Genomic DNA, 17,019 nt, shown 5'->3' on the forward strand with positions numbered 1-17,019 from the left:
TCACTGAAGTATGACCACATCCTAAATATTAAAATACTTTTCTGTAATTTCACAATAACCTCTAAAAATAACTGGAAAATAGTGTAATAAGAGGTCTTTGTGTTCTGGAAGAATATCTGATAATATTGCTCAGAAAGGTGGTGGCCATGTTTGTGTGAAATAAAGGATCTATTTATAGCTACTGTCCTAAGGAAATCATAGTGCCTCACCCATCACTTCAAAGAACTGAGGACTGCAGAGCCATAGACAGAACACATCAGCCTGAAGACTGCAAACACAACATCAGGTTACAACAACTACTCTTAATTCAACAATAAAAATAGTGACAGATAGGGATGCCTGGGTGGCTCAGTGGGTTAAGCCTCCTCCTTCGGCTCAAGTCATGATCCCAGGGTGTTGGATTTGAGTCCCACATTGGGCTCCTTGCTCATCAGGGAGCCTACTTCTCTGTCTGTCTCTGCCTGCCACTCTGCCTGCTTGTGTTCTCTCTCTCTCTCTCTCTCTGACAAATAAATAAATAAATAAATAAATAAATAGATAAATAAAATCTTAAAAATAAAAAAGTGACAAATAGTGAACCTGTATTGTTTGCTGTGTACCAAACACCGTGTTGAGTACTTTACAGACAACACCTCATTTAATCCTCACAAAGCCATGTGAGGCAGGTATTATTAGCCCAAGAGACTCTGAAAAGTTAAGTAATCGTCCAATATTACACTGCCAGGAATGAAAGACCCTGGATTCAAACCCAGGATTAAAAGATTAGACTCTTAACCAGTAAATCTTTGAAGCAAACCTGCAAAAACACTTCACAGAAGAAGATCCAAAGCAGAATAGATTTTCTCCCTTCGTCACTCTGGTAAAGATGACCTTCATTTCCTTAGGAAAATCTAGAGGCAAAACCAGTTCTGGAGTTGTGCTCTTTAAGGTCATGTAAGGTATAGTTTTTATTGTAGAGAGCGGATTCAGTAATTCTCAACCAATCCTTGGGTGTCGTAAGTCAAAGACAAAAAATTCCCCTTTAGGACCACTTATTAACTCAAGAAATATATACACACACTCCATGCTAGGCACCAGGGAGACAGCAATACACAAAACACACCCACTCCCTGTCCTTCTGGAGTCAACAATTGTGTGTATGTGTGTGTGTGCTAGAAACAGCTATTAAACAAATAGTCACATAAATAAAAATCTCTTTACTAACTGTGATACATTTAATAAAGAAAAATAAGTGGGTGCTATAAAATTATTCCTGGGAATGGGGCTAGTTTAGACCAGGGAGTCTAGAAAGCTTCAGGTGACACCTGAAGGAGGAGTATGGACTAGACCAAAATGGGAGGGGCAAAAACAGCTTGGTAGATTTACAGAAATAAAGAGAATCCATTGTGGCTGCAGCCTGATGAGCAAAGGGGCAAGTGGTAAGAACTAGACTAGAAATGTGAATAACCAGTTAGAAACCTGAATTGTAAGAATTCTAGGTGACTAAGAGAGTGAAGAGTTTGGTGTAAAAAGGCGCCAAAATGAAATGAGTACCTCATACTTCCTCCAGATTTGCTGACTGATGGCCGCCTGTGATTCAAAGCAGTGGATTGAAGAGGGGGTCACCAGCTGGTATGATTTTGGGGGTCTGTCTTCTTGATCAGTCTCAATGTGGAATGAGCAACTTCATAATACACTAACCACTCAGTTATTGGTAAAATAATTCTTAAATACAGTGGTTTCCTCCCTTGCCTATCAAGATAGCCTCAGGTCAGAAGATAGAATCAGTGATTTATTGATCATTCAGTTAACTCGATCAGTGTAGACAACTAAATTGGATAAACATCCCTCAAAGCAATGTGTCTTTGTCTGGAAACATAAAATGTGGGTATTATCTAAGTTAAAACACTTTACTCGAAAGAGTTTCAGAGAGGTGTGCCTGGGTGCCCTGCCTCAGACTCCATGTTCAGCATGGAGTCTGCTTGGGATTCTTTCCTTCTGTCCCTTCCCTCTGCCCACCCTCCGCTGGCTCATCCACACCCCACAACCAATCTCACACCGTATCTCCCTCCAAAAAAAAAAAAAGAGAGAGACTTTCAGAAAAATGTTAATCAAGTCACTACATTCATTTGCTTTAAGAAAGAGAATAGTATTAGGTATTACTAAGTGGTCATAATTTCAGAAAAAAATCAATAAAGCAGACTAATTTGGGTAAAGGGCATAATGAAATTATAAAAAAAAGTTGAAAAGTAGAACATTTTTGAGGAAATGCTGTTAGTTGGTGACTATTAGCTAATAGAGATTCTTAGGTAATTTGTTAAAATACACAAGATTATTTTAAATGATTATCATTGTTTATATCTTAATGAGTGCCCTTAAAGTGCTTAAGTAAGCCTGAAAAAATTGGTTCCATAGGTGTTCTAAATCTCTATGCTTCAATCTCTTTTGCAACACTCATTTGCATTATCTTTGAAGAACGAATTTGGACCAAACAAAAGTACAATTCAGCTTATACCTGAATTATCACAAATTCCTAATTAATGTAGTCCAAATTAATAAGAATTTATTAAATCTATAAAAATGGAAATTTATGCAAAATACAATTACTCAGTGTTTAGATCTTTAGAAAACTAGCTTGAAGAGAATGTCTTTCAGATATTCAAATTTTGTGTTCTTTATCTACATCTGCACACTTAGTAATTCTATTCTGGCATTTTATAAATATAGATATTCATCATTTTCTCAGCATTTACAGATGTTAATGAATACCCCCTTCTATGACCATCTGTGTAAATGTATAAATTAAATCATAAAAAGAGATTGTTGGTGCATCCTATATGCAAAAAGTGCATATAGGACATTTTGTTGCCTTAAACAATTTAAATTACAAAATTGTAACAACCAGCCCAATTAGTGAATCCTTTTCCATTCTTCATGAATGATATTAAAAAAGTCAACAAAAGTCATGACATAAACAAATAAGTCATCGCCTAAAGGATTCCATAGGTGTCTCTCAAATAATACACTGTGATATTTCTTCCCAGAGGAAAAACCAGGTAATCACCTCAAGCTCATAGGTCAGAAATAATGAAAACTACATATCAAAGGACACTCAGCTGGCAGGATCAAGGATAAAAAGAAAACTATTTGCTGATTTTAAGTCTGCACTACACATTTGCATGTTGAATGTAACATGAATTTAAAGCAGAACTAGAATTCCTATAAATCGAATAACAACTGTCACTGGTACACAGCGAGTGAGGCTGCCTACCTCAGATCCAGGAAATAAGGGGTTGTCCGGTCTGTAAATAATTTAAAAGTAATAATAAAACTCTCAGACTAAGTGACTAATACAGTGAAGATGTAGGTTATCAAGAGTGGCCGTAATCAAATGAAGACCTCCTCCTTCTGATTAAATATCCATACATGCTGGCAATTCTAGACATAGTTTTAAAATAATCTTCCTGAAAATAAAATCTGTCTGTCTACATTTTAAACAATCACTGCGGTTACAGATGAATTTTAATAATATATGCAAACAAAATCACGTTTTTGTCGCTTCCCTTTTAATTAACTACATGGAAATTAATGTAGAGAACTTGCAGTCACAGAATTGAACTTCCAAGGCACAACGACTCTGCTAACCTATTATTTGGAAATTAAGTTCTTTTTTTTTTTTTTTTTTTTAAAGATTTTATTTATTTATTTGACAGATAGAGATCACAAGTAGGGAGAGAGGCAGGCAGAGAGAGAGAGAGAGAGAGAGAGAGAGAGAGGAGGAAGCAGGCTCCCTGCCCAGCAGAGAGCCCGATGCGGGGCTCGATCCCAAGACCCTGGGATCATGACCTGAGCGAAAGGCAGAGGCTTTAACCCACTGAGCCACCCAGGTGCCCCTGGAAATTAAGTTCTTAATGGTTAAAAATCATTTAAGTTCATTTCAGATGTAGTTCAAGTTTGTAAAAACTGTGCAGCTCATATCCTGGCATTTCACTAGTTGATCTGAAATAAACAAGGCTAACCCAGTGATTGTAAAGATGAAGAAATAGAGCTTAACATACTTCAATTCTTTCATTTTACATGACTGCTTAGAATTTTTGTGTTTAAGATTTAGGAGTGAGACAGTAACTATTGTGAGGTGCATTATTCTTGTTTGGTAAATATGAATATTAGCTTACACATGACATATTTTATTGATTTTATTAACTCCTATCTTTAAAATTGAAATTTATGCTTCTTTTAAAGTTATGTGCTTTAAAACTAAACAATGAAGAAGAACATAAACTATCAGTGGTATAATTCACTACATATGTAAATTATATCCTTTGTGTAATTTTGATTTTATTATAATTCATTTATTTGTTACTATAATATTATTCATAACTGTGACAGAGTAATATGTTGGTTTAAGTTTTTTCTCATTTAAAAATATATTAATATAAGTAAGAAGAATCCTTAACTTTTTTCCCTTTTTATACTATAATATTAAGTGGTCTAGTAGTATATTAAAACTTTAAGAAGTCTTTGAGTTTTTTTCTGGCTTTTATTTATTTCTTAAATTTTATTATTATTATTTCTAAATATTTTATTTATTTGAGGGAAAGAGAAAGAGAGTGAGTGAGAGAGAGAGAGAGAGAGAGAAAACACGAGCAGGGGGGAGGGGCAGAGGGAGAAGGAGAAGCAGACTCCCTGCAGAGCAGAGAGCCCAATGATGCTGGGCTGCATCCCAGGACCTTGATATCATGACCTGATATCTTGATACCGACACTTGATACAGACACTTCACCCACTCAGCCACCCAGAGCCCTTGGCTTTTATTACTAATTATGTAAATAAATATTTTTTTCTGAAAGGGACTGTTTTACAGAGGCGACGTTGAAATTTTCTGCTTCTGGTGTCAGAAGTGTTAGGTGAAGTAATATGGTTATATTTTTAAGTGTTAAAATACACTTCTATCTGAAGGAAATACAAATACTAAGAGTCAAATAATATTCTCTGCTCCCAAAAGTCATAATCTTAATAGAGTGGATTATTCTTGGGAGTTCTTGTTCATCAGAATTAGTGAATACAACATTTTCTCTCCATGTGCCCTAGAAGACAGAGCTGAAGAGAGAGAGAGAGAAAAAAAAAGACCAAGGTTTCGTTTCTTTTCCCTTCCTTTGCCTTCCCTTCCCTCCCCTCCCCTCCCCTTCCTTTTCCTTTTCTTTTTTCTTTTTCTTTTCTTCCCTTTCCCTCCCTGTTCTCCCCTCCCCTTCCCGTTCCCTTTTCTTTCCATTCTTTTTCCTTTCTCTCTTCTTTCTTTCCTTCCTATTCTTTCTTTCAAGATTTGGGTTAGATGAAATGCTAGCCACTAAAAATCCTTAAATCCTGGAACATTTTGCCAAAGGAAGCTGTGGAACATTCATTCTGCAAGAATGAAAGATTCAATCACTTTAATCGTCATGTTAAATAATCCTGGTTTCAGGTATGCAGATAGGCAACACTTTGCGTAATTTTGGAGGGTTCATGGACCCCCTGTGGCCTATACATAGACTACCTCCTTGAGAAGCCCCATCTGTTTTAGTTCTAGTATTTTATAATTCTTCAATTCTTCCCTCATCCTGACCATTTCTCAAGCTTTTTTTTTTTTTTAAGATTTTATTTATTTATCTGAGAGAGAGAGAGAGAGAGAGCGTGAGTGAGCAAGCGAGTGCACAAGCTAGGGGAGGGGCAGAGGCAGAGGGAGAAGCAGACACTGAGCAGAGAGCCCAACACAGGGGGCTTGATGTGTGGTTGGATCTCAGGACCCTGAGATCATGACTTGAGCCAAAGGCAGATGCTTAACCAACTGAGCCACCCAGGCACCTCTTTCTCAAGCTTTTCATAGTTTCATCTTGTCCACGAACCTCTGTGCAAATACAGACATAATGTATGTGGAGAGTATCTACTACAGAGCCCGGCAGAGAAACAGGCATCCATCCGTGCTAGCTTTCTGTTTATTCCAGCCCCTGTGCTGACTCCTCTTCTAGATTTACACTACTCTACAGTTAACATTATACAGTTTAGTGGTGTTTCTAAGTGTATTCGTTTTGTTTCCCTAGCAAGATAATTGGGTCTATGAGGATGGAGAAACTGTCTTCTGTTTCTTGAATCCTCCTTTCTGGGCAGGAACTATTTTGACACTCTTCTGTCTCATTAGCTCTGCTGAAGAAGTCACATTAACCAGCAACATTATTTTTTCCAACAAAGATCCCTACCTTGAAATTCTTAGCAACTGGCTAAAGCAATGCTTCCTCATATGCTATTTTCTCCCACCCTCAATCTGAGCCATGTATCATAAAATTCAGGTTTTTCCCCCCCAAAATGATCTGTATGCTGACCCACCATATCTGAAGTTCTCGGGCCTCTTGAGAAAATGTCCTCACATTTTATTCAAATTTCTGCTTGTGAAAAGCAGCTAAAAAAAAGCAGCTACAATATGAAAGAACATCCCCTTTGCAGGATGTTCTGAATTGCATTAACTCAGCCACTTGCTTGAAAGCACGGATAGACAGATTTACATCTTGTTGCATCCAGCTTTTTGTTTTGTTTTTGTCTTACATAAGTGATACTTTTTTCTTGTTTTAAGGTTGTGAAAATTATAGCCAGTTGCCCATACAGGCGTACAGAATATAAGACAAGCTATGGGAAACCAAACATGTCCTACATAAAGCCTAAATATAAACTTTAAACCAGCAGCTAGTTATTTCGGAAACCTATAGGTGTTCAGCCTCAAAATTCTACCTGATTTCTAACTGTATGTTAAATAAGTTTTTCACTGAAGAATACCAAACCACAAAAATTGAGTGAAACAATATCTTACTGTTAAGGATTCCAAAACCAGTCTCAACTAAAAAAAATCCATACCAAGCAAAGAAGGAAAATATAGAAGTCTTCAACAATCTTCCTCAACCCCCAAGTGGCAAGAGAACTCTCAGATGACAAAAATCACCAACAAGATGACTCAGAAATGCCTTCAGGATTCTTTTACTTTTGCCTACAAGAATTACTAACACAGGGATTTCACACAGGAAGAAAGAAGTCCCACAGTGTTTTTAAAAGGTGTTACTAATATTTGCTCAGCAGGGGAGCCTGGGTGGTTGAGCTGCTTGAGCTTCCAGGTCTTGGTTTTAGCTCAGGTCATGAACTCAAGTCCTGGGATCAAGCCCCTTGTCAGGCTCCCTGCTCCGTGCAGTCTGGTTGGTTTCTCTCCACCCCCCCACCCCTGCTCGCTCATGCATGCTCTCTCTCTCTCTCTCTCTCTCCTCCCCCTCTCAAACAAAATCTTTAAAATGTATAAAGTTCTTTAAAAAAAAAACTTGCTCAGCAAACCTCTATTAATGGAAATGTACCAAAGCTTGTAGTATTGACAGTGAATTGGAGATACCAAATGGTTTCTGTTGAAAATGTATTCTGATACGTGGGTGTGGTTTTTGGTACTTTCCTTGTAACATTCATGCTTGCTATGATTCTTCACAGCATCATATTGGCTGATCATCCTAACTTTGAATATTACTGAAAATGTATGATTACCTAAAGTAGCATATCATGTGAGGCATCAATGTATTTTTAAGAAAAGTCAGAAATATTGAATTGTTTGTGTTGCATAATTTCCTCATTAGTTAAATATAGGATCTGATGAGTCTTTTTAAGTCAAAATGCTCACCTTAAAAAAATTTTTTTTAAAAATTTATTTGTTTGAGAGAGAGCACACCCAAGTTGGGGCAGGGGGAGGTACAAACAAACTCTCCTAACATGGGGCTCGATCCCAGGACCCTGAGATCATGACCTGAGCCAAAATCAAGAGTTGGACACTTAACCGACTAAGCCAGTCAGCCACCCCTAATGCTCACCTTTTAAAGAAACTTCATTTTTATCTTGGTTTTTCCTTCAGTGATGAACTTAAAATTATCTAAATATAGTGGCATTTTTGTAATATCATCCACCTACTTTGGAGGCAAGTTTTTTAAAAAAAAATTTAATAAGTAACTACTATATGCTTCAAAAAAGCTGACCACACTTTTAAGAGCTTTGTTAAACAGAGTTATTGAAGACAACTTTGAGCTTGCATGTTCCTTTTCCCTAGAACCTCGCTATATTTCTGTCAAGTTGAAGCAAAAAATGTTCATCATTTTGTCAGTTCTGTCTGCAAAGCAGAGAGTTACCTTCCTAAGCTCCTGAGATTTATGCTTTTAATTACCTCCTATCTGCTTCGCTACCCTCCACACCTAAGAATCAATATAAATAGTCTTATTTATGGGAAAAATGTAAAATGTTTGACAAAAGCAGGCTATCATTTTCTGGATTTCCATTTGATGCTATTGATTCCTTCTATCTTCAGTGACTTTTTCTTGATAGAATCAGTTGGCTTTTCAAACTTATAAATTTATTCATTTAACTAACAATTTGTACTGCTTAATAGCAGATAGTTGTAAGCCCTGCAACTAACTTTTTGGGTCCCAACCCAGCAGTAAGATTATCATCACTTGGCATCTCTTTATTTACTCATCGGCTGCAGAATTCAGGTTATGTATAGTTTTCTCCAAACCCCTTCATCCTAAACTCACTTCTCAGTGAAGAGCAACTCCAATGGCTTATTTCATTTCTGATTGGGAGGACACTATTAACACAGGCAAAACCTAGCCACCGAGGCACCAGTACTTTTAAAACTCTGCCCCTCATGTTTTATCAGCATCAATTCTTTAAAACAAAAACTCAACAAATTACATCTCTATCTATAAAATTATACATAATATAAAGATATATACACACATATATAAAGTATAGATATCATTATACATATTGTATTTATATAATAAATAAATAAATACAATAAACGAATAGACTAAGAAAGCTGCTATCTGGAAGGGTTTTTTTTTTCTTTTAAGATTTTGTTTATTTATTTGTCAGAAAGAGTGAGAGAGAGCATAAGCAGGGGGACTGGCAGGCAGAGGGAGAAACAGACTCCATGCTGAGCAAGAAGCCGGATGTGGGACTCTATCCCAGGACCCTGGGATCAGGACCTGAGCTGAAGGCCGGTGCTTAATCAGCTGAGGCCCCCAGGTGTCCCTATCTGGCAGGCTTTAAGAGAAATAGAGCAGATGTGTATGGGTGGCAGGCAATGGTTATCTCTGTACATGGGAGGAGGGCACGGTTAACAGTTGATCTGTAGAATCAATACAGGTAGATAGTTGTTGGATGTATGGGACCGCGGTGATGTAGGGAAGGTCAAATATTGAAACAAGAATGTTCAAAGCTTTCCTTGAGATATCAGTTGGGGTAATGCACTACAAAATGCAATGTCTGAGAATTCAGGAAATACAGGACAAACTGATTTTTTAAATATAGCATGGTGGTTAGAGTTTCAAATAATATGCTCAACATGTTTGTTTTGTTTTGTTTTTACCTTCTAGAGAATTTTTTCAAGTGAAGGACCTCTGGATTTAAAGCAACAAATCCAGTTATAAAACTCGGGCTTCACGAAGCCGCTATGCATGTCCCAGGACTATGGGGAAAACGGTGTATTTGTTGTACTTCTGTGCCCGAGAAAGAGAAAGAAGGGGAGGAAGAGAAGAGTTGGAAGAGTGGTGGGGGAAAAGAAGATAGAGAACACAGGAAGGAGGAATGCGGTTGTTTAGTAGAAGAGAACAAGTTTTGACAGGCAAAGGGAAACAATGAAAACTCATGGACAGAATTACTGGAGTTAAAGGCGAGCACCAGGCAGCCAATTGCAAAATGTGGCACCCCCTGGAAGACTAACATGGCGACTCCTAGGCTTGATCCTTCAGAAAAAGAGAGTAGCTGCCCTTGCGGCTCGAGTGCCTCCTCTGCTTTTGCTGCAAGGGACATCGTCGAACGCAGAGGTCACCGGGTTCTTGTTTGCCAGGCCGCTCAGCCCTTCCCCGGGAAGGCAGGGCAGCTGCTGCAGGGACATGCTAGCCCACAGCAGCTGGCAGAGAGGTGGAGTTAGGCCTGGTGGCCAAAGGGGATGGAGGGTCAGTCAAGAGCACAGGGAAAGGGCATTTATGCAGGCCCAGGGTTGTGGCTCTCTCGCTAATCTCGGGACTGCTGAAATCTCTGCTGGCTGACCGAGGATTCCGGGGCTTCTAGCAGAACCAGCGCGAAAGCCTCAGAAGGGACAGATGACATATGGGGACCCTCTGTTTATGCAAGACAGAGAATTTGTATTGCACTCTGAACTGCTGAAGAACTGAGGAAGTGGGCATAAGATTAAAATAAAAAAGAGAGAAAGAGAGATTGAAAGAACCAGGAGGGCTTACTTAAATAACCTATTCACAGAAAAACTGTTAAGAAGACAAGGATGCGGAGGCTGAGGGAAGGCCCAGCCGGCACACTGGTCACACGCAGAGCGCCGTTCTGGGAGAATTGAGGGGATCCCCAAATGACTGCATGTCCTGAAATTTCAGACAGATTTTCAGTCAGGAAAAGGAGAGTCACCCAAATGTCCACACAAATGGTTGGTCAACCTGACATTTTAACTTCTAAGCAAACCCTTAATTTCCTGTCCATTTGTACATAGTTCGACTGAAATCAATGAGATGGCATGAGGTCATTTGTTTAGGCCTTGAGGCATGAGGAAATAGAACATAGCAAAAAGAATAGTGGGCCAAAATGCGAGGTAGAGCTATTTGGATAACCAAAGTCCAAAACTGAAACAAAGAACAATCCAACAGAATTAGAAGCCTAGAGAAACCACAACGTAAGATAAAATAAACGCGAACTGTAAGTGATTCGAAGTTTATAGTTATACCTCTTCAAAGGTAATACTCTAAATTTGAAACATCAAATGGGTTCACACCATATGACTAATGAAAGCCTATGGGGTCAGCAATTAGGGACACTGCATCTCATGCTTAATCAATTGTGGTATTAATGCTGAGTATCAAAATTTCAGGGTCAATTCCTAAATTAGAGTACATAAAACTTGATTAAAAAGATCATTATGCTCATGTTTCGATTTGCCTATGAAGCATAAAGGACCCAGTAGTATATTAAGGGTATTTATGATTAACTGTGTTCTGAGATAATAATAATAAAAGGAGATCATCTCTATTTTTAAATCAAGTTGCCCTGATTTTGTGTAAGGTCTGTTTAAGGATCAGTTTCCTTTATCCTTCTGCTATTATCGTCCAAAGAACTGAAATTAATATGCAAATCAGAAAATATGGGATCTGCCAACTTTCAACCTAGCCAAAAAGAGAAACATTAGCCTCAAAAAATATTTTAAAAGTCTATATTAGCTCTTGTTTCTGGTCTTTTCACGTGAAAATGGAAAGCCCAATAATTTTGAGAGTCTTTTTAAAAGCCAAGCGCAGAACAGCATAGAGGATAGAGACCTATTTCCCTGGCAAGGCTTAACTCTAGAAATGAATTTCCCAACAAAAGGGTATAGATTCAGATTTAAGCTTATCAGTTTGTGACCCCACTATAGTTGGAGTGCCCTCACTTGTTGGAGAAGAAAGGGGCATTCAGGCTTGGGACAGCCTCACTCAGTGCTGAGCTTACGCCCTGTTAGGGAAAAGAAGGTGGCCAAGAAGAAACTAGGTATTTGGGTGCTACACAAATTTGTGCAAATGTCTGGGACTCAGTTGGGAAGACGTATTATTCCTGGACTGCAGTGCCTGCCCCTGGCAAAGTTAATGGTGTTAATTTGTAAAGGTTCATTTGGGAAATGTTTGTGATTAATGCTTGCTCATTTGCATAACAGTATATCGTGTAAATAAAGCCATAGCCTTTTGCTTTCCAGCAGTGGAGTTCTACTGACATGATAAAAGCTGGACAAAGGGGGCTATGGGACACTTAAACTAGGTCACATTGAATTTTAATGCATGAAGCCAGTCCTGGTACATTTTACATGGCTAATGGAGAACTGCGGAATGCAGTATGTTTACTGTGCAAATCTGCCTTCCAGATTTTTCAATAAACATATTTTCTACACTGAAGAGTGAAGCCAGTGCAGTCTCAGGCTGATTTAGAAATGTTATTAAAGAAAATAAGGATGAGCATCTTCTTAATTCTTACATTAAAATGTAAATAGGGTAATTATAAAATAATAAACTCTCCCCCAAATAAAAAATGCTCAGTTTCAGAGCTCAGTTATGCAGATTATAGCACCATTACTAAACACTGAGAACATGTATATGTCACACTCGTGAATTTGCCACCCAGACTTTGTAGCTTTACTGCCCAGAGTCTAAGCATGACTCAGAAATTTAATTTCTTTCTCCATATCGACAGAAATTTTGAACGGTGACAAGGAAGCTGGTGGTCACATGCTCACCTGTGTACATTTCTCATGTCCCTATTAGTAAATACAAAGAAAATCATTGACATCAAACAAAACTCAAGTCAAAGGTGAACCTACTCCCAGAGCAATTCTGGGGCACAGACAGAACCCATGACACCAATGAAAAACAAAACTCTTAGTCATTCTTTTTGGGTCTTAATTGTTCCACCTGTAAGGTAGAGATATTTATACCCTGTCCTTTATTTACTTATTTTTAAGTTTTTTAATTTAAATTCAATTAACATATAATATTTATTAGTTTGAAGTAGAGATCAGTGATTCATCAGTCTTATGTAACACTCAGTGCTCATTACTTCACGTGCCCTCCTTAATGTCCATCCTCCAGTTACCCCATTCCCCTGACTCCAGCAACTCTCAGTCTGTTTCCTATGATTAAGAGTCGGTTATGGGGGGCGCCTGGGTGGCTCAGCGGGTTAAAGCCTCTGCCTTCAGCTCAGGTCATGATCCCAGGGTCCTGGGATCGAGCCCTGCGTCGGGCTCTCTGCTTAGCGGGCAGCCTGCTTCCTCCTCTCTCTCTCTGCCTGCCTCTCTGCCTACTTGTAATCTCTATCTGTCAAATAAATAAATCTTAAAAAAAAAAAAAAAGAGTCGGTTATGGTTTCTCTCCCTCTCTGATTTTGTCTTATTTTTTTTCCTCTCTTCCCCTATGATCCTGTTTTGTTTCTTAAATTCCACATATGAGTGAGATCATATGATAATTATCTTTCTCTGATGGACTTTTTCCGCTTAACATAATAGCCTCTAGTTCCATCCACATTGTTGCGAATGGCAGGATTTCATTTTTTTGATGGCTGAGTAGTATTCCGTTGTGTGTGTGTATACACATATATATACATACACACACATCTTCTTTATCCATTCATTTGTCAATGGGCATCTGGGCCCTTTCCATAGTTTGGCTATTGTGAACATTGGGGCTATAAACACTGGGGTGCGGGTGTCCCTTTGGATCACTGCATTTGTATCTCTGGGGTAAATACCTAGCAGGGCAATTGCTGTATATCCTATCTTCCAACAGAGAAGCCATGGAAATGATTTTTAATCATAGAGCTGGAATGGTCCTTTCAAAATTATGTAGTCTATTTTAGGTTGTGACACAAGAGGAAACTGACGCCCATGGTGGTGAAGAGATTTATCAAATTCAAAATTAGGACTTAAGTCACCTCAAGGACTCTTAACCCAGGATTCTATACTGCATGGCCTCTCAGTGTATGGACTCATACAAAATATAGAGCAGAAGACCTGTGATGTGACCGTAGAAATTTGGATAATGACTATGCAAAATTATTAAACATACTTGGATCTATTTTAGGATTTATTATTCTGTCTTTCCTTACAAAAATTCTTTAATTATTATACCTTAAATTGAGTAGTAATATTGTAGCTCAATACAGTTAGTATTTATGTACCTATCATTAATTAGTCTACTTACAAAATATTTCATGCTCCTACAATGCTGATTTTCTTTTTCAAGTCAGGGTTACGGAGGTATACTTTACATACAGTAAAATTCCTTTTTAGGTATTTAGTTGTATGAGATTTGAAAAACAAAAACTTTGTGTAACCACCACAAAAATGGAGATAAAGAATATTTTCATCACTTGAAAAAGCTCCCTCATACCCCTTACACCTTTTGTAGTCGATTCCCTAACCTCGCCTTGCTCCATCCCTGTTAACTAATGATCTGATTTCTTTTTCCATAGTTTTGTCATTTGCCAAAAGTTATATAAGCACAACCATACAGTACATTGTCTTTGTGTTCAATTGGTTTCATTTAGCATACTGCCTTTGAGATTCTCCCATTGTGTAGGATGTTATCAGCATATTATTTCTTTTATTGCTAAGCAGTATTCCATAGTGTGACTATACTTTTATTTGTTGATTCCATCATCAGTTGATAGACATTTGGCTCAATTCCAGTTTGAGGCAATTATGCATAAAGCTACTATAAGTGACACATATGTATGAACATAAGTTTTCATTTCTCTTAGATAAAACCCTAAAACTTAGATTGCTGGGTTGTATGGAAAATTTATCTATTACTTCCTAAAGATTTCTTATAAATAACAATTAAACTATTTTCCAAAGTCCCTGCACCATTTTGTATTTCTACCAACAACGAAGTAGAGTTCAGTTGCCCCTCATCCTTGCCACTTGGTATTATCAATTTGTTTAATTTTCATCATATTAATAGGTAGAAAGGTATGTAATTGCAGTCTGCACTTCTTTAATGGCTAATGATATTGAACACTTTTGCATACTTACTTGCCGTTCATTTTTCTTCTTTGGTAAAGTGCTTGTTCAAATCATTTGCCCATTTCTTATTAATTAGTGAGTTGTAACTTATTTAAATATTTAAACGACGCATTTTATATTATTTTCTCTCAGTCTATAACTTTTCCTTTTTTTTTTTGAGGTGCCAATTTTTATAAATTAACATATAATGTATTATTTGTTTTGGGGATACTGGTCTATGATTCATCAGTCTTACACAATTCACAGCGCTCACCATAGCATATGCTCTCCCCAGTGTTCATCATCCAGTCACCCCATCTCTTCACCAACTCTCCACTCCGGCAACCCTCAGTTTGTTTCCTGAGATTGAGAGTCTCTTATGGTTTGTCGCCCTCTCTGGTTTCATCTTGTTTCATTTTTCCCTCCCTTCCCCTATGATCCTCTGTCTTATTTATCAAATTCCTAGCATCAGTGAGATCATATAGCAATTATCTTTCTCTGATTGACTTATTTCACTTAGCATAATAATGTTCCAGCAAAAATATGGAATGCTTCACGAATTTGCGTGTCATCCTTGTGCAGGCACCATGCTAATCTTCTCTGTATTGTTCCAATTTTAGTATACGTGCTGCCGAAGCAAGCACTTTTTATTTTCTTAAGAGTATAACAGTGTCATTTAAAGAGAAGCTTTTAATTTTGATGATGTCTAATACATCAACATGTTTAGAGCTCATACATTTATTTATTTATTTATTTGATGGGGTGGGGGGAAAGGATAGGCAGACTTCATGCTGAGCTGGAGCCCAATGTGGGTATCAATCCCACAACTCTGGATCATGACCTGAGCCAAAATCAAGAGTCAGATGCTTAACAGACTGAGCCACCCAGGTGCCCCTATAGTTCACACTTTTAGTTTCCTAAGAAATCTTTTGCCTAATTCAAGTTCACATAGATTTCCTCCTATGTTTTATTCTTGAAGTTTTTTTACTTTTCGGTTCATGGTTACATATATAATTCATTTGAATTAATTTTGGAATTTTGTCTGAAATGGCCTTCCAGGTTCTTTTTCTAAATTTACATGTGGTTATCCAATTACACTATTTGTCACAAAGATTAGACTTTCTCCACTGAATTGTCACTGCAACTTTGTTGAAGATCAACTGATCATACAGCTTTGGGGCAATTTCTGGACTCTATTCTGTTCCACTGATCAACGTTACTACTATCCTTCCACCAATATTACAGTCTTGATTATTGTAGGTTTTAAGGTAATTATCGAAATCAAGGAGTGAAGTCTGGAAAATTTGTTTGTTTGTTTGTTTGTTTTAAAAGCTTTATCTATCTCGGGTTTTTCTTTTCTATGTAATTTAAGAAGAAGCTTGGCATTTTCCACAAAAATGCTCTCTGGGATTTTGATTGGGATTGTACAGGGTCTGTAGATGAATCTGTGGACAGTTGACAATGTTGAGACTTCTAATTAATTGATACCATATAGTTCTCAATTTTTTAGGAAACACTTTAATTCTTGAATAGGGGGTTGAGAAAGATTTTATCAAGTGCCAAAAAAATTTATTGGATTTTTGATGGCAATTGCATTAAATATACTTTTACAAATCATGTTAAACATGATAAAAACACTCTTTTCCAATGACTATAATTTTTATTATGTTTCCTATACAGAATTCCTATACAGAATTCCTATACAGCAAAACATTTACTGGTATGTACAAACAAGAGTATTTATTGTCTTAGTATTTGCAAAAAAGCATGAATCTTGGAACATGTTCTTTGTAAGATGGCTTCTGGGTGGAGTAGCTCAGGAAATCACACATAATATATAGCTCCAGATTCAGATTTGCATTGGCCGTTGGCTTTACTTGGTAACTGAGTATTACAAGCATTCTAATATTATTTATTTTAATTTCATGTTACCTTACTCCTACATTTAAAATGATTTGTACTCTTTTCTTCTTCTTCTTCTTATTTTTTAGCATGATGGTTATGCTGGCCAGTTAAAACAATTTTAAAAAATTTCCCTGCATTTCCATGTTCTGGGAAAATGTAAATTGTGTAATAAATTATTCCCTCAGGTATTTAATATGATTTGGCATACACACATGAAATGTGACACTTTGTTATAAAGGGGAATAGCAATAATTTTCTTCAGCATTCATTGCGTTTTCAACTTTAAAAAATTTTCTATTTAGAGATTTTTTGAAAAGTGAATAACATTGGCAAGATTAAGCATAAAATGGTATAGGTATGATTGATTACATGGAGGAATTCTTGGTTTTTGATATTAGCCACTCTATTACTCAAGTTTCTAATGTTGAATCTGAATCCCTGGAAAATCCGGTCCACTGAAGTAAGTGGGCCACCAAGGCGAGTAGCCATTAGAGGTGATATAAATATGAAGAGAAGTACGTATTCAGAACAATCAGACTTTGAGCTTGACAGACTAC

General features: G+C 37.3%; 1 protein-coding gene and 1 non-coding gene across 13 annotated transcripts in view; both read right to left on the bottom strand.

Moving 5' to 3' along the window:
* ZNF385B (zinc finger protein 385B) overlaps positions 1 to 17,019 on the bottom strand; it is a 398,195-nt gene that overhangs the window by 41,971 nt on the left and 339,205 nt on the right. The window lies entirely within an intron of this gene.
* Positions 15,095 to 15,201, bottom strand: LOC123951223. Its single transcript, XR_006820373.1, has one exon. It is a non-coding gene; the product is annotated as a U6 spliceosomal RNA (small nuclear RNA).

The sequence above is a fragment of the Meles meles genome, chromosome 9 (assembly GCF_922984935.1).
Source record: "Meles meles chromosome 9, mMelMel3.1 paternal haplotype, whole genome shotgun sequence".
Classification (NCBI taxonomy): Eukaryota; Metazoa; Chordata; class Mammalia; order Carnivora; family Mustelidae; genus Meles; species Meles meles.